Raw genomic sequence first — 26,890 nt, 5'->3', positions numbered from 1 at the left:
ATTTCACTCATTCAAGGGCACAAAAAATACATAATGCATAGATGATGAAAACTAATTACCGTGAAGCCCTCACAGTTTTCTATAACCACTTTAATTTCTCTTTCTCAATAGATCTCTCTAAACTGAAACTCATGCCGCAGTTGGATTGCATATGACAATAATTTTCTACCGATCAAATCTCAAGCACACTAAGATGAGAAGAGCAAATACACAATGAAAGAACGTGTTACGACTTGATTCGTTTATAGATCTATTCTCTGTCATTTTCTACTCAATAGGGCAGAAACATTTCTACACAGATTTCTACAAGAGGTTGATACAACAAAAGAACTTGAGGGGGGGACCTTCTCAGTCTTCCTTTTTTAATGAATTCTGTTACCATTCAAAAAAAGAAAGAACAAGATATTGTATACAAAGATGTGAGAGTAATTTCTATGAGGTGGATACCTTTTATCAGAGCTTTATATGTGGCTTATGATGGAAAATAATGCGATCAGAGACTCTCTGAGAAAACTCTCTATAACGACCCAAATTTCTTGTCTCAGATCGCTACAAAAAAAAAGACAAGTAAAAACCTGGTATTTTTTTTTTATCATAACTAAAAACCAATGGCGGAAGCTTTCCATTATCCAATTGAAATCTATTACATTACTCAAAGGAAACTATAGCTAAGACAGTGATCCTCAATCCTCAGCTTTTCTCGTTAGAGTAGTGAGTGGAGGGATTTCAGATTTAATGCCTTAAATTAGACGTAATCATTATTCCAAACCATTGACTTAAAAATGACTTAACATTGATAGTCTGAAACCAAACAATAAACTAAAAGTCCCAAACTAAAACTTCTCCATTTAAACTAAGGAAATTGACAGACATTGTCAACTCCTCAACTTTATTCGTCACCCTGCTTGCACTAGAGTAATTTCTATGAGGTGGATACCTTTTATCAGAGCTTTATATGGGGCTTATGATGGAAAATAACGCAATCAGAGACTCTCTGAGAAAGCTCTCTGTAACGACCCTAATTTCTGGTCTCAGATCGCTAAAAAAAAAAGACAAGTAAAAACCTGGTAAGTTTTTTTTTTATATTAACTACAAACCAGTGGCGGAAGCTTTCCATTATCCATAGTTGGGGTCATATCCAAGACTACCCAACAACTCAATTGCAGCTTCGCTCACCTGAATTACAATCTTCCGGACACTGAGTCTCTTCTGTACTCGTTGCCACTGTAATGCAGAATGCAAACATATGCTGAATAAGAAGCATATTAAAAGAAAACTAGAAAAAGCCCAGAGGGAAAAAAGATACAAAAATAATAAATTGCTAGTAATTAAAAGGTTTAAAAGAACACTAGAAAAAGCCCAGAGGGGAAAAAGATCCAAAAATAATAAATTGCTAGTAATTAAAAGGTTTAAAATATGGGAATTGCAAGGGACTTTCGCAGAAAGGCATATCATTTGAAGGTCAGAGGCGAATTGAAAGCTAAGCAGTAGTCATTCTAAAGATCCCCCCCTGGAACTTTTCAGTAGGTTGTCTTATTCATCTACTTCATCTGAAGTGGTTGCTCTCCCACTCAACAGCCAGCCGCGAAATGCCTTTCTATGAAAGTCCCTAGCAAATACCTTGAAATTCAAAGCCCCATAAAATCCAAACAGAAACAGCAAACAGCAAGAAAATCAAAAGCTTCTAAATATAAGCTGAATTAAAGACCTAGAATAATAAAAAATCAGCAAAAGTCGAAAGTTCTAAAATATATGGTGATATTTCAATGCTGCAACCAAATCTAACAAAAGATTGATAAACTGCTGTAAGTAAAAAAAAATCAAAAATCAAAAGATTACTGAAACCTAACAACTTTTTTTCATATAGGTGTCAAGTGCAAAGTCTGGAAATTGATTAAAAAAACTCCTATGCGATACACATTGTGACACAAAATAAATTTTTAAAGTTCTAAAAAAATGTTTGCAAGGAAGGATCACCATACCTGTAACCTCACAATACTATTTATCTGCTCACGGTCCAGAGGCTAGAATACTATGAACTCGTCAACACGATTCATAAACTCGGGACGAAAGATAGATCTCACAGCATTCATCACCCTTTACTTAATGGTTTCATAACCCAAATCCTTGGACTCAACTTCCGTATTGTGTATGTACTTTGAAAGTACGTTAGATGTCATGATAATGACAGTGTTGGTAAAGCTCACAACGCAACCCAGCGAGTCAGTCACTCTACCATCGTCCAAAACCTGAAGTAAAACATTAAAGACATCCGAATGGGCTTTCTCAATCTCGTCAAACAAAATAACAGCATATGGCCTCCTTCTAACTGTCTCAGTTAGATGCCCGCCTTCTTCATAGCCAACATAGCTAGGTGGTGCTGCTCCTATCAATCTGGAGACTGAATGTTTTTCCATGTACTCACTCATGTCAATCCGCACTAGAGCTTCTTCAGTGTTAAACAAGTATGCAGCAAGAGCTTTGGCTAGCTCTGTTTTGCCAACTCCAGTGGGACCCACGAACATAAAACTTGCAATTGGGCGGTGAGGATTGGACAGACCAGCCCTGGACCGTTGGATGGCCTCGGCTACTGATTTCACAACTGGTTCCTGACCCACCACACGTCTATGTAGCTCATCCTCCAAATTTAACAGCTGTACTCTCTCGGACTGTTGAAGTTTGGAAACAGGAATACCTATCCTTTTGCTGACTATTTCAGCAATGTTAGACTCAGTTACCACTTCCCTCAGCATTGACTTCCCAGAGCTTAGTTAGATATTCGTCCAACTCCTTTTCTGCAACTTCTAGTTGGCGTTGCAAAGAAATAATACTCCCATACTTTAATTCAGCCGCACGATTAAGGTCATTGTCACGTTCAGCCTGCTGAATCTCTAGATTTACCCTGTCGATCTACAGCAGGAAAAGCCATGTAAATAAAGTGGATAATTAACATTCAATTTCAGTACTTAGAAGCCTAATGGAATGCCAAAAAGCCACCAAAGACTTGGCTTGGATTAAACAAGATTTGCATCGAGACTCAAAACTCGAAAAATTCAGAAGCTTTCATATTTGCATAACTCAATCGCTAACAGAGTTCTGAGTCAAACCCGGACTCGAACCTTTAGCCATTTGGATACACAATTTTAGAATCTTGGCTTTCCTCAAAATCCGGGATGGGAGATGAGAGGAGACCGTCCGTCATTTTCTGATTTCTCGCCCTTCTTTCCGTCGAGCTAGAGTAGGAGATCATCCCATGTTTCCAGGTTTTTGAAATCTCAAGATGGGGGAGAGATTTCTAAAACCTGGATTTCTTACTTAAAATCCAAGATAATGGATTGTAAAATCCTACCATTCAAAAAAAACAAAAATGGGTTGTAAAATCTAGAATTTTACACCACTTTCAACCTAAAACCAGGATTCTAAAATCTACGTATCCAAACAGCCCCTCAAAGTACAAGCCATTCTAGGTTTTCAAACCTTTTTCCAAGATTTCTATCCGCAAAAAAGGTTAGGAAGTTATGAGCTAATGAATATATTTTTAATCTGAACAAGCTCAAGAATACTAAAGCAGGACACGGGAGAGAAGGATACCTCTTCCTTGATGGATTGAATTCGGGTCATTACAGATTTCTCATGCCCCCACTGCTCTGTCAGCTCTGCTTGTTTTTCTTTTAATAGAGACAGCTCTGCCTCAATGCAACTCAACCTATCTTTGGAGGCTCTGTCAGTATCATTAGTAAGAGAAAGACGGATCTTTAGTTTCAAAACAGAGCGGTTGATTTCATTGAGAGCAGTTGGCTTTGAAGTGATCTCCATTTTCAGTATGGCAGCTGCCTCATCAACTAGATCAATAGGTGGAACAAATATAGATGCGTTAGCACTTGGCATCCCAAATGGACTATGAAATAGTGTTGCTTGAATTTTTTATTTTACATTTTTTCTGATCGGTAAGCTGTGATTGAAGTTAAACACTGTGATTGAAGTTAAACACACGACCTCAAAGGTTGACAGTTGAAACAACAAGCACATTGTTTTTTTTTTTTTGGAGGAATACTGTTTGTTTTCTTACACATTGGCGCATGTGCCGGTGCCTACATGGACATAGGGTCTCAGATATGATGTTAGCAAGACTAATATGGTGAGTCCATATATTTAATTGATTAAAAAACAACAAAAAAGTAGTAGTTTCCAGATAAAATATGACTGCATAAAAATTAATAGAATCAATATAATTAATAAATAAAAGCTAAAGAGGGTATATTGTTTAATGTAATGCAACATCACTGCAGGGACATTTAACAACCTGATTCCATCAAGTCGCTACGAGCAAAAGAACAACGTAAAAATCATGAATTTTTTAATTTTTTAATTTTTATAAGTCTATCATAACAAGAGGTCCTTTCAATACTCATACTCCAAATGAAAAGTAAAGTTTTAATCACTAAAGTTCAAACTAAAGAAAGTCCCGACAAAATAAAACAGAAAATGATGCAAGACGTCATAGCGCAATAATCCATGAAGCGAACTCTCCGATCACACGATCCTTTATCCCATGGTTTCTTCGTTTGCAAACGCTCCGCCATCTAACGCCTCAACCCCTGTGGTGGAAGAAACAACGTTAGAGCAGGGTCCTCCAGAGACCGAGCGGAGTAAAAGGAACAATATAAAAGGGCATGCAGTAATAATTCAGATCCTTAGCAATCATTTAGAAGCAATAATAAATAACTGGAGAATAAAACTACGCCATCTATATCAGTATAAACAGGAATGAATGACAATAATGAATGATATGTTATGTGTGCATCGAATATGTAAAATGAGACAGCACTTTCCCCAGGTACATCCGGCTTTTCCCCAGTTTACTTTTCTATCAGTTCTTTTCTAACTTTCTTCTTTTTGCCGGTGTCCTTGCCGCACGACTACCCACTACCCCTATTCAAAGGTAGTGGCGTTATGGACTCGGATTTCGGTCTCGCATTTAATGCCGAGCCGTTTCGGGGATACTATCCCTTCAGATGGTTTGCCAACGAAAGGCTGTACACGCTTCTCGCGTTGGCCTTTGGACCTTAGGTCCCAGGATGATACCACCACACCCTTAATTTCCCCTTCACTCTCCCCCATGTAGGATATGCAATTAGGGATTTTAAGGTACGTTACCTTTGCCTTCTTTTCCTGCATCCTTTCACATAAAGGTTAGAAACAGTTTATTATTTATTTCATTTCAAGTAAACTAGTATAATGAGCTATACAGTTATCACAAAGAAAATAGTATACGTAAGATTACTTTGCATGAAACAAGTTATATTGAAACCATTACAACACAAGGTCTAGCTGTCACCTGCCTTGTAAAACCTTGGATGTAAATATCGAGACGGCTTCTAAGTGAGAGTGTGAGGGAAATAATCCTGAAGATAAGAATCATACCCAACCATTTACGTTTGATATAAGATTAAGAGAATAGCAAGAGGATTGTAAATTACCCGACTCGTACAAGGACATTGGATAGAAGAAATGATCTAACTTATATGAAAATTGATTTATTTGGCTTCGTACATAAGATTTGAGATCTGCCTATATATATCTGATATATAAAAGAGGCTTTCAAAAATACTTCTTTATAAGATCTGTTTAGATAAAAAAAACAAATCATCTTTAGAGCTATTACATGTATAGCCTTGATGCGATCGAAGTAGTCAAAAAAATCATTTTAGGGAGCTCTTTGTGCATACACTGCTAGTTTAGAAATGTGTCCCGAAAAATTTGTCTTATACTCTTATGAGCATGCACTGATAAGTTATACAGTTATGATGGAAAACACTCAAAGCTCATAAATTTGATCTGATTTGGACAACAAAACACACACACACACACACACCTATAAATCATACATCTGGTCTATTTTGGGCTTGAGAATACAAGTACATACTACCCAAAAATCTGGTCCATTGTGGACTAGAAAGTACATGCTTACATATTATAAATCTGCCCTGTTTTTTGGGACATAAGATACTCTCATTTTCAAATGCAACCTGGTCCATTTTTTTTTTGGTCCTAAAAATCTTAGACCAGCAGGGTGTAAATCTGGTCCAATTTGGACCTAAATACTCATATATATAGGACATAAATATGGACAGATTTGCCAAAATTATGCAGAACTGTTGGGTTGTAAATATGACAAGACTACAGTGTAATTAGCTGTTTACACCAAGTCTGTTGATTACAAAACTATCTATATAGTTTATTTGACCATCATGATCAGTCAACTTATGGATTCGACCTTACAAATTTTTTTATTTGACCCTACATGGGTGTTCAACAGGCGTAAGACATAGTCATGATCAAAATTTTCAATTTGATACTTATGGTTATTCAACCGTTTTGATCATAGCACCAATTTGAAATGTCCTTGATGTCCATAGTGTACTGTTAACATTGATTAAAAAAATCGTTTTTTTTCTTTCTCTGTACTACATAGGACATATGTACCTTTTGTCTATTATATCACTTCAATTGCACTAATGAAGTTAAGAAGATTCCCAAAATATCATTTTCTTTCACTTAGGCACATAGAACTGATAACTAATTCAATATATATATCTATGACAGGTACATGGAATAGATAATGCTTATAAAAATCATTTGTTCCATTAAGTCTAAAAAAATCAAATCCTGTAAATAAAATTATTTAATCCAAAAGAGTAGTCAAAATACATCAGTACAAAGGAAAATTAGTAGGTCACATGACTAAAAATATGTTTGTATCATAAATCTTTTGATTCAAAAGTTCATAAAAAAATCTCTTCAACTAATACTACTAGATCAATAAAATCCTTCGATTTATATGATGGCATCAACTGTTGGCATAAAGCCAAAAATTTTCGAGTCAATTATTATGAGAACAAGAATTTTGACAGAAGTACTTACTTGGGTGATGAGTTTCTAAAGTTTCACAAGACCACAATGACTAGCACCACTTCTTTTTTCTTCCCTTTTTCTTTTCTTTTCTACTGTTGTTGCGTGAAAGGGGACTAAGTTAAAGACAACTATATGCAATATATATAATGGAAGTAAGAGTGGGGCGTGGGTTTTTTTTTTGAAATTTGAATTGGGCGTCCCACAAATTTTGGGCGTGAGGGGATTACATATATTCCCTAATTTTTTGTTTTGATTTGCTATTTTGGCTAATCTACTATTAATGATAATATTATATCCCTAAAGTTTCTCACTTTACATCATCCATAAGATTACTTAATCTCCAAGTAATCCCACTACTTCTATTAATGTAAAGTTCCCACTATTGTTAAGAGTTTTTGAATTTTTAATTAAAGAAACTAAGATATCCAAAATCTAGGAATTTCCTTTTAAGATTACTTATAATTAGTAAATCTAAAAGGCATCTTTAAATTTTCTATCATCACACCATATCATTGATTGCTAATTAAAAGCAATCACATATATTTCCCTAAATAATTACTTATAATTAGTAATCCTACAAAGGCATCTTTAAATTAACTATCATCATACCATATATATATATATATATATATTTATATATATATATATATATATATATATATATATATATATATATATATATATATATATTTATTTATTTAATTTATTGAGGGTGGGCCCACACCATATGCACGTTTTCCCATACAAGGGAAAACGTGGGTTTCTTCCCATAACTTTTTATCTTTTTTTTTTTTTTTTTGACTTTCCACGTTTTAAGTGATATTTTCCGTGGAAATTATTTTTACAACAAGACTTATTTTCTTCTCTCATTTAGGGAATTTAGTTATAACCTTCAATAGCCCTAGATTCTAAGATCTATGGATCAAAACAAATTAAAGGGAAAAGAGTGATTAAAACTAAGATCAAGGGTTGATCATTGATGGATCGTTGATCCCCGCCCTTGAAAATAGATTCACTGATCCAATGGCCTAAATCTTAGAGTTTTGAAAGAAGAAGAATCACAGTCATTACAGGACAACTCTCACCGCAAATTACTTTTGGCTGTAAATTTTAGTTGCTGAATGGAATAATGTTTCAGTTTTAGTATCTATTATGGCCACCATAGAAATTTCAGTGTAACTCCTTTAAAACCACAAAAAGATATGAACATATGCAACTAATAAAATTTTAAGATGGAACTTCAGGAAATGCTAGAATACGCACAAATACACACTTAGTAACCAGCACAAGCAAGACAACCATTCATAGTCATTTAACAGCATCAAACACCTATTGACATGGGCTCCGGGGCAATGTCTGAAATAGTAAGGTTCATTCTAAACTCAAAATGTGCACCCTATAGACCCTTTTAAGAACCAGTTTTTGAAGATCGATGATATTGATCCCGCTGTTTTAGGGTTTCTAGTTTTATCGTTGTTAGAAACTTACCGACTTCTCCAAAAGCTTATGCTGTTGGAGAAGGGCAGTACTTAATCTTCTATACTTTAACACTCCCCCTCACGTGTGGCCCACTTGGCAAACACGTGGCACATGTGGTCCCACCTTGGGCCCAAGGTTTTAAATTTCGGTTTCGAGCTTAATTTCGGACCCCACCGAAACCGAAATTTAAGTCGAAATCCTGAAATTTCGGCCGAGATTTGGTAAAGGGGCTCGAAATTTCAAATATTTGGGCCGAAATTTAGGTTGAAATTTGGTAAAGGATTAAAAAATTAATATTTTTTTAAATTTCGCCGAAATTTTGTACATTTCATCAATTTTGGTTTCGTTGTATTTCGATTTCGGCCAAAATTTAAAACCTTGCTTGGGTCGACCATTGCATGTGGATTTTTATGACATCGAGGAGGTTTGAATTTGAGACCTTTGGCTCCGATACCATGTTAGAAACTTATCGACTTCTCCAAAAGCTTTAGCTGTTGGAGAAGGGCGGTACTTAATCTTTTATACTTTAACAACACTCTTAACAATCGTAAAGCGACTTAACTTGTAAGTTTATATCTAAAAGCTAGAATTTAAAAATATAAGTTATAATTTTATAAATATAGGTTATAATTTATAAATATAGCAATTTTCTGGATAGATTTTTTTTATCGTTATATGTATAAGCTAATGTTTGTAGGGTAATTCGTTTTACATTACGCTATATGTGACTTGAAACATAGTTTTTGTACTGTGTCCACTCATAAATGCAAGTACAACCAAAAAAATACAGCGGGGCCATATGTTGGATCAATCAAACCATTCAATTGTTGGGCCCCAATCTAAATAGGTTGTACCCCGAAAAAAACATTTGAATAGGATTGATCTTAACCCTTCGATCTATGAATCCATTGTCCATTTTAACCTCTATAGATCAGAGGATTAGGATCATCCTATGGAGAAGATTTTCGGGGTAAAGCATTGTTGAGGAGGAGCAAATAAAAGAACGGTTTGAATCATCCTATCATGTTGGCCCCACTGTATTTTTTCCCACTAAAGTTGCAGAGGAGGAGACAACACAAAAGACTTCATCCTCATGCCACGCGAGCGGCAAACCAGCAAAGGAAACAGCTTGAACAGTGAACCAAAATCCAAACTGCAACTGTATCCCCTTCCTCCTCATGGAAACACTGGCAACATCACTTCTCGGGTGAACGGAAACAAATACTAACTCACAGACTGAAGATGCTAATCTGACAGCTTTCTCTCGCGCAAATGGCAATTTACAGCAAAAAGAGGCACTTTTGTTCCCTTTTTCTTCTTTCTTAAAAGAAGAATGAAAATATCACAAAATGTCAACAATCTACAGCAAAAAGAGGCACTTTTGTTCCCTTTTTCTTCTTTCTAAAAATAAGAAAGAAAATATCCACAAAATGTCAACATTTTGCACTGTTATGGCCACCTTGCCCGAAACTAAACCAAAATCTTACGAAATGGTCAAATTATCAAACAAAATACTGTAATAGCACTAACGAACCCGTGTGCTCGCGTCGGTTAGGGACGAAACCAAAATGTTGCGACCAAAACCTTAAACCATGAGGAATAAGGCTCAGGTTTGTTATAGCTCTAAAAAAAGGATATATATTGTCCTAATAAGCATGTCAGGACATGTCCAAAACATCTATCACATGTGTTCAGCCCAGCACTATTTTGAAAATTATAGTATTGTTAGATTGTTACCTTCGTCACGCAAAAAGCGCCTACTAATGTAACGATCCGAAAGAACTGCGGCTGCTTCAAGTGCACTGTCAGAAATGCGGACTCCATGGTGCAGCTCATATCTTTCACGCAATCCACATAGTATAGAGATTGTATCTTCCACAGAAGGTTGATCAACAAAAACTTGCTGCAAACGACCCTCTAGGGCTGGGTCTTTCTCAATACATTTGCGGTACTCATCAAGGGTCGTTGCTCCAATACATCTCAACTCTCCACGACCGAGCATTGGCTTCAACAGATTCCCCGTATCCATTGCACCATTAGTGGCACCTGCAATAGAAATTAAGAACACATTAATCAGCATTTGATTCCACTTACAAGATTCAGAAAAATCTCATTCAAGATAGTGTTGCTGTCATAGTCACAAATATTTGTCTCGGGAATTTCTTGGGAGTTTACAATTTTTTATTATGTTTCGCAACACGTGCAGATGAAGACAAAGAAAGGGGTACGAGTCCCGACAAATGCCAAAAATCGATTTAAAATTGACCAAATCATCAGTCAATTTCACACCTTTATTTTATAAATGGGGTCCTGTTTTAGAAGCGTTTTCCTTTAAAATATATAAAAACATTAAATTTAAGAACAAAGGACAACAAATAATATTGTGAATTTATCGTGATAGTTTTGCACTAAAAATAAAGGCATATGAAGATATCTCGATGATTTTTTAAAATCTTGGTAAAATATCTCCATTTTGTTGTTTATAAAAAAAATTGCAAAAAAGATCTTGATATTAAAAAAAAATGTCGGGATATTTGTGGCTATGGTTGTTTAAGGAATCAAGACATAGACGCACTTAAACCATGTAACACGTCATTTGAGACCTAGCATAAGAACAAAATTCACATAGAAGCATTTTTTTAATGGTATATAGAAGCATTATTATCAGAAGAACATCTACTCAACTTTCAACATATGTCATTGATCTCTTTTAGGAAATGTTTCTATATCAGTGTTTACAAAATTAGGTGGGTACTTGAAAAAATCACCAAGTAGATGGGACTCGGACATGACTGCAGTCGATTCAGGAGATTTAAGTCATTTCTTTAAACCCTAAAGCACTCTATTATTCGAAGACTGGACCAGATACTTGAATGATAAAACAGAAACGGCGGAGCATTTAATACTTGGAAAAACGTTTGATGCGATATTTCACTACTCATAATTTGGCCCCCATCAAGTCCAAGCTGAGTTTTAAAACTTGGAGTGATAACTTTTTAATCATAAACTGATTATATAACAGTGACAGATGAAATTGCACGAAACGAAAGATGGACAGAGCAATCTGCAAGCATGTCAAAGAACCTCAAGAATTAAGGTATTGAAAAACTAGATAACGAAGCATGCTAACTAAATAGTGACCTGCCCCAACAACAGTGTGGATCTCATCAATGAAGAGAATTATCTGTCCATCTGATTCAGTCACTTCTTTCAGTACAGCTTTCAGTCTATCCTTGAACTCTCCCCTAAATGTTGCTCCAGCAATGAGTGCACCCATATCAAGGGAAATCAACTGCAAAAACAAAGCAAACAAGATGAGGATTCAAATTAAATATATTGTAGCTAGCGATTAAAGCATCCTTCCCTTATAAGAATTCAAACATACTCACCCGATTTCAAATGTAAATAAGGTCATTTCAGGAAATATTGGTACCAGAATAACTTGACAGAGAGATTGACCAGGCCAAGTCAGTCAGAAGAAAATTGATCATTTAACCTGTAACCCATAAACACTTTTAAAAGCCTACATAATTCCTTAAGTTATTACTGTCATGGACCGGAAACCCCGCTATTAACTTACATGCCCCTACAGATCATATTCTTTGACTGTAGAACATCCTAGATATCATCCTTACCCTTAATCCGTGTTACACAGATTCTTCTGAATGGGTGAAGTACCATCATTGGATATGTGTCGAAATCCAATACTTCAGGATTCACCGTGATACTTCTACATCTCTTTTATCTGTTTTTTGCTTCTAAGTACTACTACAACAACTTTACAATTACCGCATGTTTTGAGGTTTATCCATCCTATTAATAATTTTTTTATATGGAAATAAAACATTATATTTACTTAGCCTATTAAAAGTTTCATTATATTACTTGTTACTATCAGAATTTTATGTAAAAAAAATTAAAACTTGATATTAAAAAAAAATTTTGGTGAATCCACAAATTATTCTTTTTGAGGTTTGCCGAATTCGACACTCGATACCCATGTTAGATTCCAACACTTGTATCTCTTAAATATCCACCAATCATCCTACAAAACATAAAATCAGTCCTCTATACCCTATTACAGAATTTTCCTATGTCTAGGCCCATCAGTTCCTTTGAGACCCATATCAAGTCCCTGAAAACCATCCACAATCCTGAACTGTGAATTGTTCATTTCCCAATACTTTACGTCTAGTCCTCTTTTACACCCAAAACCCTTTGCAAGCCTATTACTCATAACTAGAAATTATTCTTTTGTTTTGGATTGATCCTATACCACTAAAAACTGACCGGTCGTCCATAAAAGTTCACCTACCACCTACGACAAACTGTCATAAGAATCCTTGACTTTTCATAACCCAGTTTGCTCAAACATGTTTCCCCAATCCTTTTGATTAATCTTGTTGTGCAGATGTCTTGTATTCTACAGGACCCTGACGGACTAATGTGCGCGACGACGCACATGCGGGTCGAAAACCATGGGTCGAGCACCAAAACTGTCATAAGTTTTGGGTTTTCTCTTAAGGGTATTTCGGTAGATTTCTCCATGTAGTGGCGTTGATATATAAGCCACATGTTAGGGTTGCGGGATTAAGGTTTTTATTCTTTTGTGTATTCTTGGCCAAGAAGAAGAGACTTTGTAACCCTAAACCGAAATACTGAAAATCTTCCCCCGTGGATGTAGGTAGTGCCGAACCACGTAAAATCTTTTGTTTCTTGTGTGACTGTGCTTCTCTGCATCGTTCTTTTGCTATATTATTGCACATCGTGTTTGATCTGTGTTGAGAAGTATTTCTCGGATTTTCTACAAATCTTAGTCTATCAGTTGGTTGTCCTATGTCAATGGCACCCTAAGTGGACAATTTGAGCAGCAATAAATTAGCGCCCTTATCAACTCGTTCCGGTAATTCTCGCACATTGTAGCAACTGGTTCGTTAAGTTAGAACAAAAAGTTAAAAATGCCGAAGAAGTATCTGCGATCAACAAAATTACATGAGCATCTCAGTCCTTTATTTGTAAGAAACTTACGACGAACAATGGCTACACTAAGGATGACAAACTATGCTGCATGGATTCTTTGCCCCCCTATGCTGAATCCGTGTAGACATGTCTCCGCATCTGAATCGGACATGGATTCACATGGGACACACCCGGATTCTTGTCGTAGCCGTGTCCCACACGAATCCTGTTTTTTCGAGCAAATCCGATTCATCGTTGTCTTTCAAAACTGGTGAATCCACGAATTATTCTTTTCGAGGTTTGCTGAATCCGACACTCGATACCCATGTTAGATTCCAACACTCGTATCTCTTATATATCCACCAATCATCCTACAAAACATAAAATCAGTCCTCTAAACCCTGTTACAGAATTTTCCTATGTCTAGGCCCATCAGTTCCTTTGAGACCCATATCCAGTCCCTGAAAACCATCCACAATCCTGAACTGTGAATTGTTCATTTCCCAATCCTTTACGTCTAGTCCTCTATTACACCCAAAACCCTTCACAAGCCTATTACTCATAACTATAAATTATTCGTTTGTTTTGGATTGATCCTATACCCCTAAAAACCGACTAGTCATCCATAAAAGTTCACCAACCACCTACCACAAACCGTCATAAGAATCCATGACTTTTCATAACCCAGTTTGCTCAAACTTGTTTCCCCAATCCTTTTGATTAATCTGAGTCTATCAGTTGGCTGTCCTATGTCAATGGCACCCTAAGTGGACAATTTGAGCAGCAGTAAATTAGCGCCCTTATCAACTCGTTCCGGTAATTCTTGCACATTGTAGCAACTGGTTCGTTAAGTTAGAACAAAAAGTTAAAAATGTTGAACAAGTATCTGCGCTCAACAAAATTACATGAGCATCTCAGTCCTTTATTTGTAAGAAGCATACGACGGACAATGACTACACTAAGGATGACAAGCTATGTTGCATGGATTCTTTGCCCCCCTATGCTGAATCCGTGTTGACATGTCTCCGCATCTGAATCGGACATGGATTCACATGGGACACATCCGGATTCTTATTGTAGCCGTGTCCCGAACGAATCCTGTTTTTTTCGGGCTAATCCGATTCATCGTTGTCTCTTTTAAAATGCTAATCATGTATATTTTCCCTCTAAACATGTTTTCTTCTTAACTTGTTTTAATATGAAAGCACAACATGTACTCTTTTAATATAAACCCTCGAACATCGTCCCCTTCCTCCTTCAACTCTCTTAATACAAAACTCGCCTCAACCATCCACCCTCAAAATATTCATGAATATATTTACATACACGTCAGAACTACAGGTGACGCGTCTAGTGAGTTTCCAATTACAATAGGATTGCACCAAGGATCAACTCTAAGCCCTTATCTTTTTACTCTAATTATGGATGAAGTTACAGAGGGTATCCAGGACGACGTGCCGTGGTGTATGTTATTTGTAGATGACATAATATTAATTGAAGAACCCAAAGTAGGAGTTAATGCTAAGTTAGAGTTATGGAGAACTACTTTGGAATCCAAAGGTTTTAGACTGAGCAGGACCATAGTTGTCGGAAACTCCTTGGGCGGGGGAGGGGGGGGGGGGGGGGGGGAACCCGTTTCCCCTAAAACGCGTTTCTCGCGGTTGGGAAACTTGTTTCCTCTAAAATGAGGGAAACACGTTTCGGAAACGTTTCCAAAATATGATACAAAATTCGAGAAATATTTCTAAAACACATGGAAAACATATGGAAAACTTATGTAAATAATGTGTAAACGTGTGATAAACATATGCAACAGTCGTAGAAAACGCATATGAAACGCGTAGGAAACATGTGTGGAACTTACGGAAATCATTGTGGAAAAAACACATAATTTCATAAGACGTTTATCGTACGATTTTCTCTCGTTTCTCGTTTCCCCTGTATTTTTTTTCATGCGTTTCCCGTTTCCGTTTCCCACCCTGGTAACTATGAGCAGGACTAATATAGAGTATATGGAGTGCAACTTTAGTAATGTAAGGAGACGGGGCGATGATGTAGTAAATATGACTGGACACGAAGTACCTAAGAGGGATATCTTTCGCTATCTTGGTTCAATCCTACATAAGGAAGGAGAGACTGAAGAGGATGTTAACCACATAATAAGAGCAGGTTGGTTGAAGTGAAGCATGCTTTAGGAGTTCTATGCGACCGTAACATACTTACCAAGTTGAAGGGAAAGTTTTATAAGACAATTGCGAGGCCGTCCATGCTGTACAGCTCAGAATGTTGGGCCACCAAGAAGCAGCATGTGCATAAGATGAGTGTAGCGGAGATGTGAATGCTTAGATGGATGTGCGGCCACACAAGGTTAGATCGAATTAAAAATGAAGACATCCGTAAAAAGGTATGGGTGGCACCAATTGAGGAGAAGATAAGAGAGTACCACTTAAGATGGTTTGGGCATATCCAACATAGGCCTTTGGATGCTCCAGTGAGAAGAAGTGACTCGTGCAAAGTTTTTTTTTTTTTGAATGACATGACTCGTGCCAATTTGATGGAGTAAAAAGAGGTAGAGGCAAACCGAAAACAACTTAGGTAGAAACAATGAGGAAAGACTTGAGGACTAGCAACATAATCGAACATGACCTTGGATAGAATAGAATGGAAGAAAATGATCCATGTAGACGAACCCAACTAGTGTCAGGGTTAGACTTAGTCAATTTGACCCAGGTAGATCCTTTCACCTTCTTCATGAAAATTTTCTAAAGGATTCATTAGCCGACCCCAACTAGTTTGGGACAAAGGCTTAGTTGAGTTGAGTTATATATATATATATATATATATATATATATATATATATATATATATATATATATATATGTGAGGAAACTGTTGGTGCGCTTAAGCTCACCAAACTTATGGTGAGCTTAAGCGCCCAATCACATGGGGGCCCACTTTGTTAGGATGATCCAAAGCATTCATTTGAAAGTCCCTTACATAGATGGGGGGTGTACCAAAAATCAGCTCCATAGGATCATCCTAACCCCTCCATTTGTGAAGGACAAAAATGGACAGACACAAATCTGCCCATTTTTTGTCCTCCACAAATGGAGGGGTTAGGATGATCCTATGGAGCTGATTTTTGGTACACCCCCTATCTATCATAAGGCATTGCAAATGAATGGTTTGGATCACCACAGAAAATGTGGGACCCATGTGATTGGGGAGCTTAAGCGCACCATAAGTTTGGTGCGCTTAAGCTCACCAACAGTTTCCTCTCTCTCTCTCTCTCTCTCTCTCTCTCTCTCTATATATATATATATATATATATATATATATATATGCACACATATACACATAGAGAGAGAGAGAGAGAGAACGGTTTCTACACACAAGTGTAGATAAGTTATCTACACACTAGCTTAAAATACAGTGGAGGGAATATTGTTTGGGTGATCCAAACCATTCATTTGATTGGCCCTCACATAGATAGGTTGTCCACAAAAAATCAGCTCCATAGGCTCATCCCAACCCTACGATTTGTGGAGGTAAAATGGACGTGTGTAAACCTTCACAAATCTGTCCATTTTTTGCCTCCACGGTTCGAAGGGTTAGGATGATCCTATGAAGCTGATTTTTTGGGCACACCCTATCTACGTGAGGGCCCATCAAATGAATGGTTTGGATCACCCAAACAATGTGGGCCCCCACTGTATTTTAAGCTAGTGTGTAGATAACTTATCTACACTAGTGTGTAGAAACCGTTTTCTCATATATATATATATATATATATATATATATATATATATATATATATATATATATAGAGAGAGAGAGAGAGAGAGAGAGAGAGAGAGAGAGAACGGTTTCTACACACAAGTGTAGATAAATTATCTACACACTAGCTTAAAATACAATGTAGGCCCACATTGTTTGGGTGATCCAAAACATTCAATTGATTGGCCCTCACATAGATAGGGTGTGCCCAAAAAATCAGCTTCATAGGATCATCTCAACCTTAGGATTTGTGGAGGTAAAATGGACGTGTATAAACCTTCACAAATTTGTCCATTTTTTGCCTCCACGGTTTGAATGGTTAGGATGATCCTATGGAGCTGATTTTTTAGGCACACCCTATCTATGTGAGGGCCCATCAAATGAATGCTTTGGATCACCCAAACAATGTGGCCCCCACTGTATTATATGGGCATATCTAGTTTGGGAAAAAAATGGGCAGATATTGTTTGTCCACAAATCTGCCCATTTTTTCCCTCCACAAATGGACACCCTTAGATGATCCAATGGAGCTGATTTTTTGTGGACACCCTATCTATGATAGGGCCCATCAAATGAATTCTTTGGATCCACAAAAAATGCGGGCCCACCCCGACTAACGTTAGCGCTAGTTTAGCTGCTAACGTTAGCAGGAACCCTTTCCTCATATATATATATATATATATAATTTAAATTTAGAAAATTTTATTTTATTCAAAAATTACCGAATCTGAATCCTACTTTGGGGGGTTTGCCGAATCCTACACCTGGAATCCATGTCGGATCCCGACGTGCGGATCCGAATCCCTGCCACACTGATGACAAGGAAGCAACAATTAAGAACGCTAATTTAGCTTAAGTTCTAGATTATGAGTTTTTTTTTGGTTTTTTTTTTTTTTTGGAGGGAGAGAGAGAGAGAGAGGAGTCCTATAATAGTTACATAATGGTTCCCAGTTATCAACTAACCACGGCTAAGTAAATCCCTTAAAGCTAGATATAAGTAACCCTTAACTATTCAAATCAGTGTTCTAAAACTTGCTGCCTGACCATTCAAAAATTTTTTTTTTTTAAAAATTGCTGCCTGACTCTGCCGAGTTGACTCAGTATGGTCAGGCTCCGAGTGGTGAGTCCAACCTCTTATTTCGTAAATAGTTAGCATGACATGATTGAGTCAGATTTTCTTTGAAAAATAAATCAGTTTTCATCGACTGTGCTTTACCAAAAATTGCTGCCTGACTCTGCCGAGTTGACTCAGTATGGTCAGGCTCCGAGTGGTGAGTCCAACCTCTTATTTCGTAAGTAGTTAGCATGACATGATTGAGTCAGATTTTCTTTGAAAAATAAATCAGTTTTCATCGACTGTGCTTTACCAAAAAAGAAAATGCTTATATCTGAGTCGAGTGAGTTGGCACAAGGAGTCGACGCGCACATATTGCATCCAAGGGATCATCAGGCAGCTCTTTCGCTCTGTAGAGATTCGAGGGAACAGAACAATTCTTCTTGGAGAAGAGTCAGTTTGGTCCGGTGACTAATTTTTTGGAGTTTCCAAATGTAACTCCTACAACTTAGCAATATCTATATGCAAAAACATAAAACTTATGCTACTGCTCAGAAAGTTCAATTCGTTCACCAACATAGTAAAGCAACTAAAATAAAATACATTATTTTTGAGGTGCCTGAATTTCTGCCGTCGAAAACTGCAATAACCAAGTTTTAAGCAGCTACTCGTTAATAAGATCTTTCAAGATGAAAAAGTGCAGACCTTGCGGTTCATCAAAGCTTGAGGCACATCCCCTTGCACTATTCTCTGGGCAAGCCTGTTGAGAAAGTAAAGATTATATAAGCGTCTATTGCAAGAGAAGGGCTTCCCAGGTCATAACTTCAGGGAAGGAAAAAAATATTGTTCCACTTATCATTCATGGGATCTGTTACATCAAAAAGAATTCAACAGGCATGACAGCCTTTACCCTTCAGAAATTGCAGTTTTACCAACACCTGGTTCACCAATCAGTAGCGGATTGTTCTTCGTTTTCTTTGAAAGAATCTGCATGCATCTACGAATTTCATCATCCCTTCCTATGACTGGGTCGAGCTTCCCTTCCCGTGCCATAGCCGTCAAATCCTTTCCATATTTATCTAAGGCCTCATACTTCCCCTCAGGATCTGTAACATATTCAAAAAGTGAGACATCAAAAATAACCTTCCAGTTTAAAATTAAAAAATCTTAAGCATCAACACAACATAAACAAGAAGTTCCAAAATGCACGGGGAACTGGTTCCAGTATATAATAGCAACTACAGCATTTAAAAAAAAAAAAAAAAAAACCCAAGCAACTTTAGCATTACACTTAATCTAACCCATGGTGGTTACCGAAAACTTTCTAGACGAATGGCAAGCTCGCTTTGGAAGTTAAGGTCTTCTCGTTTCCCAAATTTAGCGGAAATGCACTCTTCACACACTTCTTACATGTTTCCTCATGATTAAGATTGTGCCTTCGATTTAGGTCGTTATTTTTTTTCTTAAAAGAGTAATTTCATAATCCTTTCCAATCAGAGAGACCATAGTTTTTAATAGTGTGAGTGCCATTATCAAGTCAAGGGAGTATACAACCAATAAGGGTGTATTTGGCACTAGATCCAATAAGTGTGGGTTGGGTCTGTAGCTCAACGGTTGAGGCTTTGTTTCTCAACCTTGAGGTTGCAGGTTCAATCCCAGCTTACCTACCAAAAAAAAAGATCCAATAAAGTATATATATATATATATATATATATATATATATAACCATACCAATATACCATGTTCTTTTTCATTTTTATTTTTTAATATTAGATGCAAAAGATCATAGAAGATCCAATAAGTGTGTATTTGGCACTATATCCGTGCGTACAAGATGTATACAACCAACCGATGACAGCCTAATATTTACTAGAAAATCCAGTATTTGTTTTTTGAAGAATTTTTTTTTTAATGATGAAAATATATATTAAAGAGATAAGGAAAGAACAATGACCCCAATGACCGACACGGTCAAGAATTGGGATTGGACCTCCACCTCAATGGTCAAGGCTTTGTTCTTCGACTTAAGAGTACGTAGGTTCAATCCCAGCTTACCCACCCAAAAAAAGTCAAGAATGGGGGAAGAGAACAAGAGAATATAAAATACATAAATAACCCTTCAAGGGGAAAGGGGGAGGAAAATCAAAGAACTAAAGACCCTCCCTAACAACACCATCCCTTGCTAGTATATCGGCCTCCAAGTAAGCCGATCTGCTAACATGGTGAAAGGCTATGGAATGTCCCTCCACACGATGTTGGATCTCGTCAAACCAATGCGTGAACCTCCATGGAATCAGGTGACTTCCCTCCAACCATCTAATGACATTGAGTGAGTCACCCTCAAGTATGGGACTATCAAATAGGCTCACGTAAACTCCTCAACCTATGATTAATTGCTCCAACTTCCACGTCATTAGAGTCTGCTATCCTGTTAGGCCCCGAAATGCCCATGATGTCATTCTCATCCCTTAGTAAACGACCGATACCTACCAGCCCAGTATTACCAAAGTTGGATCCGTCGAAGTTCAAATTTCTCCAAACCGTATCCAGTGGCATCCATTCTGGGGATGGAGTCTCAATATGATGACTACTATTGCTGATTTCCTCCAGCCGAAAATCCACTAAGTATGTTAAAATTAAATAATTTTCAAATGCCTGCAACATGTTTTGCTTAATTTACCCTATTTCCTGTATTTTTTGGCTCTTGGGGCTCACCGGACAAGTCTATTCAGCCGAGTTCTAAGCTGATCAGCAAGCTTTCCAGCATTAGATTTTCAAGATACAATAAAATGCTAATAACTTTGAAACCCATCAATAATCATAGACACCAAAGCATATAGAGAATAAAAAGTCACGAGAAATTAGGTTGATGTATAGAATGACATGGTAAGCTGTAGGAGCAATTGCCACCATAGGGTGGAGGTGGAACAAGGAAAGATGTTATCACCTTGGTCAATAACTTTCTGAGATCCTTATGGCTTGTATGGCAGATGTCAGGGTCTTGAGAGAAATTTGAAAATCCTTAAATAGCTGTTTTCCAAATCGAGTATCTTGTGTGAAAGCAAGTACTAAGTGTTCAACTGAAGCGAAAGAGTCGCCATATTCTTTCATGTACTCCCTGGCTCGCTGAATTAGAGCTTCCAACTCCCTTCCTAACATGGAACCAGAAGATTCACCTAGAACCAGTGATCAATAGCCAAATAATGTAAGTCAAAATGGGGGAAACAGTAGAAAGTATTGTAGAGAGAAAAGTAAAAACAAAGGACTACATAATAAATTTAAAAATATAACATTGAAGGAAAAATTGTGGATATAACTCCAGATAGTAGTTCTACCCTGAACATTGAATGAATATCAAGTCAAGAAAACACATCTTCATTATTCTCAAGATAATCAAACAAGATATGATATACCCACAAGAATAACTTCTAAAGATATCAAGAAGCTTTAATTGGTAAAATTGGAAGTTGGAACAGAACCAAATCCTGTGGGAGCTAACTATACTCCAATCACGAAACGAAAGGACAAGAGAAGGAAAAGACAAGGAACATATAACAATTGATGTAGAGAAGATATTGGTAGACGAATACAGACAGGGCCACCCTATCGTCCAAGTCTTGGAAGCACCCAAAAAGTTGGGGCTTGGGAGAAAATCCACCATGAGGTTCATGCTTGGCACTAAGAACATTCAACCAATACAGGTAACATTGGAAATATAGTAATATACACTATTAATCAGGATCCAATTGAGTTTAGATAGGCAAGCATCATACATCATGCAGTATACCATGCAACTTAAACAATAGACTGGTCAATACCATAAATCAGTGTAGAACCCAGTTGTAGGATGAGAGCATTTTGACCACAGGATCAAAATGAAGTGGTATAAGCAATATCCATCAACATAACCATATGATAAATCCAAGCCATGGTCAAAACCCAAATCTAAGAAAGTTAAAAATTGTTTCTCAGATGCAATTTTTGGGATCCTCTTATGGCTTGTATGGCAGATGTCAGGGTCTCAAGAGAAATTTGAAAATCCTTAAATAGCTGTTTTCCAAATCGTTGATCTTGGGTGAATGCAAGTAAAAAGTGTTCAACTGATACGAAAGAGTCGCCATATTCTTTCATGTAGTCCCTGGCTCGCTGAATGAGAGCTTCCAAGTCCCGTCCTATCATGGAACCAGAAGATTCACCTAGAACCTATGATCAATTGCCAAATAATGTAAGTCAAAAGGGGGGGGACAATTGAAAGTATTGTAGACAGAGAGTGAAAACAAAGGACTCCAAAATAAATTTTAAATATAACATTAAAGGAAAAATTGTGGACCTAACTAAAAATATTACTTCTACTCTAAACATTGAATGAATAACAAGTCAAATAAACAAAGCTTCATTATCCTCAAGAAAATCAAACAAGATATGATACACCCACCATTATAGGTTCTAAAGTTTTCAAGAAGCTTTAATTGACAAAATTGGAAGATGGAGACAGAACCAAATGTTGTGGGACCTAAGAAAGGAAAGGACAAGAGAATGTAAAGACAAGGAACATATAACAATTAATTATTGTAGAGAAGATTCGGGTAGATCATGCTTGGCACTAAGAACATTCAGCAAAGTCAGGCAACATTGGAAATATACACTATTAATCAGGATCATTTTGAGTTTAGATAAGCAAGCATCAAACAAGGGGTGTTCAATCGGTTATAACCGAACCGAAATAACCGAAATAATTTCGGTTATCAAATTTCAGAAACCGAAACCGGACCGAATTTTACGAAAACCGAACCGAAACCGAACCGAATAGTGATAGAAAAAGACAAAAAAATCTATTTGGACTTTTTGAATGGAGGGCTATGATCAATCTATCGAAACGGTTTTTTAGGCACAACCTATTGAAGTTGTGATAAATCAAATGGACGGTTTGGATCATCCTACGGAGTGCCCAAACACCAGTTTTTTGAAAAAATAAGTTTATTTTTGGTTAATTTCGGTTATTCAGTTAACCGGTTTTTTTTCCCAAGATAACCGAAACCGAATAACCGAATTAACCAAAAATAAAAACCGAAACCGAACCGAATTAGCAAAAAACCGAACCGAACCAGTTAAAACCGAATAATGAACACCCCTATCAAACATCATGCATTATACCATGCAACTTAAACAATCGACTGATCAATACCATAAATCAGTGCAGAACAAAGTATTAGGATTTAGGATGATAAAAGCATTTTGATCATAGGATCAAAATAAAGTGGTACAAGCAATATCCATATGATAAATACAAGCCAAGGAAATCTAAGAAAGTTAAGCTGTTCTCAGATGCAAACCACGTTCTTATAGTATAACACTCTGCCTCGAGGTCAGTCCAATAAATAATTAGATAGAGAGGCCCTACAACACATAACTTGTCTTATCCACATGATGAAATTATGAATTGACAAGAGCCTACATCCTATAAAAACATAGAACATAAAAACAGTAGAAATTACCTCCGGTTGCCGCTGAATATACTCATCGGTAGCTTCAAGGAGACGGGTATTGTCAACTCCTGCCTTGGAAAAGATGCGCCGAGCAAGCCCATTCTTCTGTTCCAACAGCGCCTTCATCAAATGCTCGGTCTCCACTTTTCCCACTTCTAGATATGAAACAACCCCTTGCCAAGCCATCTCTGTGAATTCGTGTTGAGTTATCATGAAATCCAAACCCAAATCAACGCCGTGAAATCTCATCAAGTTCGAACAATCGTATACTTAACAAATTTCAAAAAACGTGAAATTTCACCAAACTCGTATAGGATATGCAAAATTTCTCATATTTGATGATGAAAAACAGCCTAAAGATTAATCATAAACACAAATAAATAAATCAAATATGTGATTTTAGTAAAATCCATCCACTCTCTTTTATCCCTCAATTCCATGTAAATTCTTGAGTAATCTATCATGAAATTCAAATCCTAAAAAGAAAAATTATACTTTTTTAAACGCATTCGACCAAATTATACTATACAAAAAAACTAAAAAGACGGGACCTGAATAAAACCATTAAAAATTCAAAAATTGCAAAAGTCGAGAAAATGCGTACAGGATACGCAGAATTTTGATACGTACCTAGATGGGTCCCACTTAGTGGAATAGATTAATTAGATATTTTAGTGAATAAGATCATATCTTGATATATTTAGCAGTTAGGTTAGATTAGAAGGGTCTCTAATTAGCTATTTCTATTCTTATAATAAGATCTTTCTAGGTTTATCTTTGAGTGCTTTATATAAGCAGATGCAGATGTTACTGTTAATGTAAAGGAATGAAGAAATCTATATTAGAAATTGTGTCTTTTTTGACAAAGGAGGATTGATCCTTCCCTCGAAGTGGATCAAGAGGTTGATCTTCCCTCTAAGAAGATCTAATCACATTACGAACCGATTCAGGTTTGTAACAAATTTCTCTTATGTGATAGACGAAATACAGCCAATACATTAATCATAATAAATCGTGAAAAAAGGATAAATGAAAGAATATTCGAAGATTTAAGGAGAAAATTAGAGTACCCTTCCTCCATCTTTCTGAGCTTCACGTCGAATAATGACCGATCGCGAACTCTTTCCGAAACTCTCTGCACTTATCGTCCAAATAAGATCATTCTTGTTTAAAAATTGTAAAGATTTTGAAGTTTTTACGAGTTTTAGGGTTTTGGGATCCAATGTGAGGCCGAGAGGAGCAGCTAAAAGTGAGTTTTCACTGTGATTTATCGACGGCAGAAGACGAAGATGGAATCCTGCGGCGGCCATTGACGGATTCCTGCAAGAACTACTGGTTTTTTAGGGTTCTTTTTTTAGGGTATTGGTAGGGAAACCGAGAGAGTAGGATTCCTGCGAGAACTGTGGTTTTTCCGGTGAGAATTATTATTGTTTAGGTTTTTAGGGTTTTCGGTGAGAATTATTATTATTTTATATAACTAGAATATTATATTAAATAAAAACCTATGTTGAATGCGAGAAGCCCTCCGGCTATTCAAAACCTTATAAATTTTAATTTCTCTATGGATATTAAATACCCCATTCAACAAATAATTGAATTATAGGAATTTATATATGAGAAAAGGTTCCTAAGGTTAACCTCATATAACTTATATGAGGTAGCGCTCACAAAACATAAGGGGCCCACATTGGTAGGATGATCCAAAGCATTCATTTGAAAGGCCCCATCATAGATAGGGTGTGTAGAAAAAATCAGCTCCATTGGATCATCCTAACCCATCCAAAAGTGGAGGGCAAAATGGATAGACACTTTTTGTCCACAAATCTGCCCATTTTTTGCCTCCACTTTTGGAAGGGTTAGGATGATCCAATGGAGCTGATATTTGGTACACACCCTATCTATGATGGGGGCCTTGCAAATGAATGGTTTGGATCATCCAAACAAAGTGGGCGCCTTATGTTTTGTGAGCGTAACCTCAGGAACTCTATTCTCTTTATATATATTATGTTACTATAAGTATGATTTAAATATGCAATTTAATAATTTTTTTTTAAAAAAAAGTAAAAAAAAAAAGTGCATATAGGTTTATGCATGTCACATGTTTGTGAGTTGATATGGCACAACCTATACATGTCAAGGGGGGCCCAACGAATGAACGGTTTATATCTCCTAATAATATTGTGTAGTTTTTGCTAGAACCTTGATTGAATAAGGTATCCACAGTGGCACATCCAGAGAAACTAAATAATTTTGTAGGACACGTTTGGCTACCCTGAATTTTTTTCTCCGGAATATTAGCTTACCAATGGTGAGGGACGGTGGGAGAGGGATAGGTACTAGAGGAACTGGGCGAGGAGAGGGCAAGAAAAGCCTGAAAATTTAAGAAACAAAAAACTCCACTCATATTATGATTGACTGTTTACTGATTTTTTACCCACTTCTCATCCTCATTGCATTCGTTTACTCTCAAATCTCTCATCCCCGCCCGCCCCCCCATCACTTGCAGACACTAATTTATCATGAAAAAAAAAATCCAAGCTGCAAAAAGAAGAAGAAAACTTCTTATTTGATTCCTCATTTTTTCCCTTTTAGAATCCCAAAATCTACACAACAAGGGGTCCTATTAACAGTTGCTCCACTACCATCTCTAATCTGCTTATAAGGGAGGCATCCTTCCTTGCCAAAAGAGTTGTTTCAACGAAATCCTCCTCTATGAAAGTCAGCCTACCTACTATGGATTGAGTAGATTTCAAACTGTGTTTGGATACTTCCAACTGTTACATAGACTAGTTGGCTCTGTATGTTCATGCTATTGACTTAACTGGGTTCGCATCGGATTATCATCTGATGTGGTTTTCTTATTCCAATTTCCATTACTATGACTAATGGTTTATGCATCCACCCATGACTAAACAAAGATCATCCACCAAGAAGATCAAATATAATGTTCTTAAACTTGTGAACTGTAAGTAGGAACTATTTAAGGAATCTGGGATGCTGCCCTGGCTTGATATCTATCCACATCTGCCTATGGACGAAATCTTGTCGTCTGTTCTTTCTATCCTTTAAAATGCATACGCCAATTTCGCGGAAAGCCATTTCGCGGCTGGCTTTTGCATCTAAGAGCAGCCACACATGTTGACTTTTTGGGAGATCTTGTCTTGTGCATTTAATTCATCTGATGTGGCTGTTCTCACATGCAAAAGCTAGCCGTGAAATG

General features: G+C 36.9%; 1 pseudogene; it reads right to left on the bottom strand.

The window, feature by feature from the left end:
- Positions 1-1,116: 1,116 nt before the first annotated feature.
- On the bottom strand, positions 1,117-26,315 carry LOC143869977 (chaperone protein ClpB3, chloroplastic-like; annotated as a pseudogene).
- Between the last annotated feature and the right edge of the window lie 575 nt (positions 26,316-26,890).

The sequence above is a fragment of the Tasmannia lanceolata genome, unplaced genomic scaffold (assembly GCF_043159265.1).
Source record: "Tasmannia lanceolata isolate RefF3 unplaced genomic scaffold, GAP_Taslan_0.1 ptg000003l, whole genome shotgun sequence".
Taxonomy (NCBI): Eukaryota; Viridiplantae; Streptophyta; class Magnoliopsida; order Canellales; family Winteraceae; genus Tasmannia; species Tasmannia lanceolata.
Note: the sequence above shows the minus strand (reverse complement) of the source record. Positions and strands in the feature narration are given on the sequence as shown.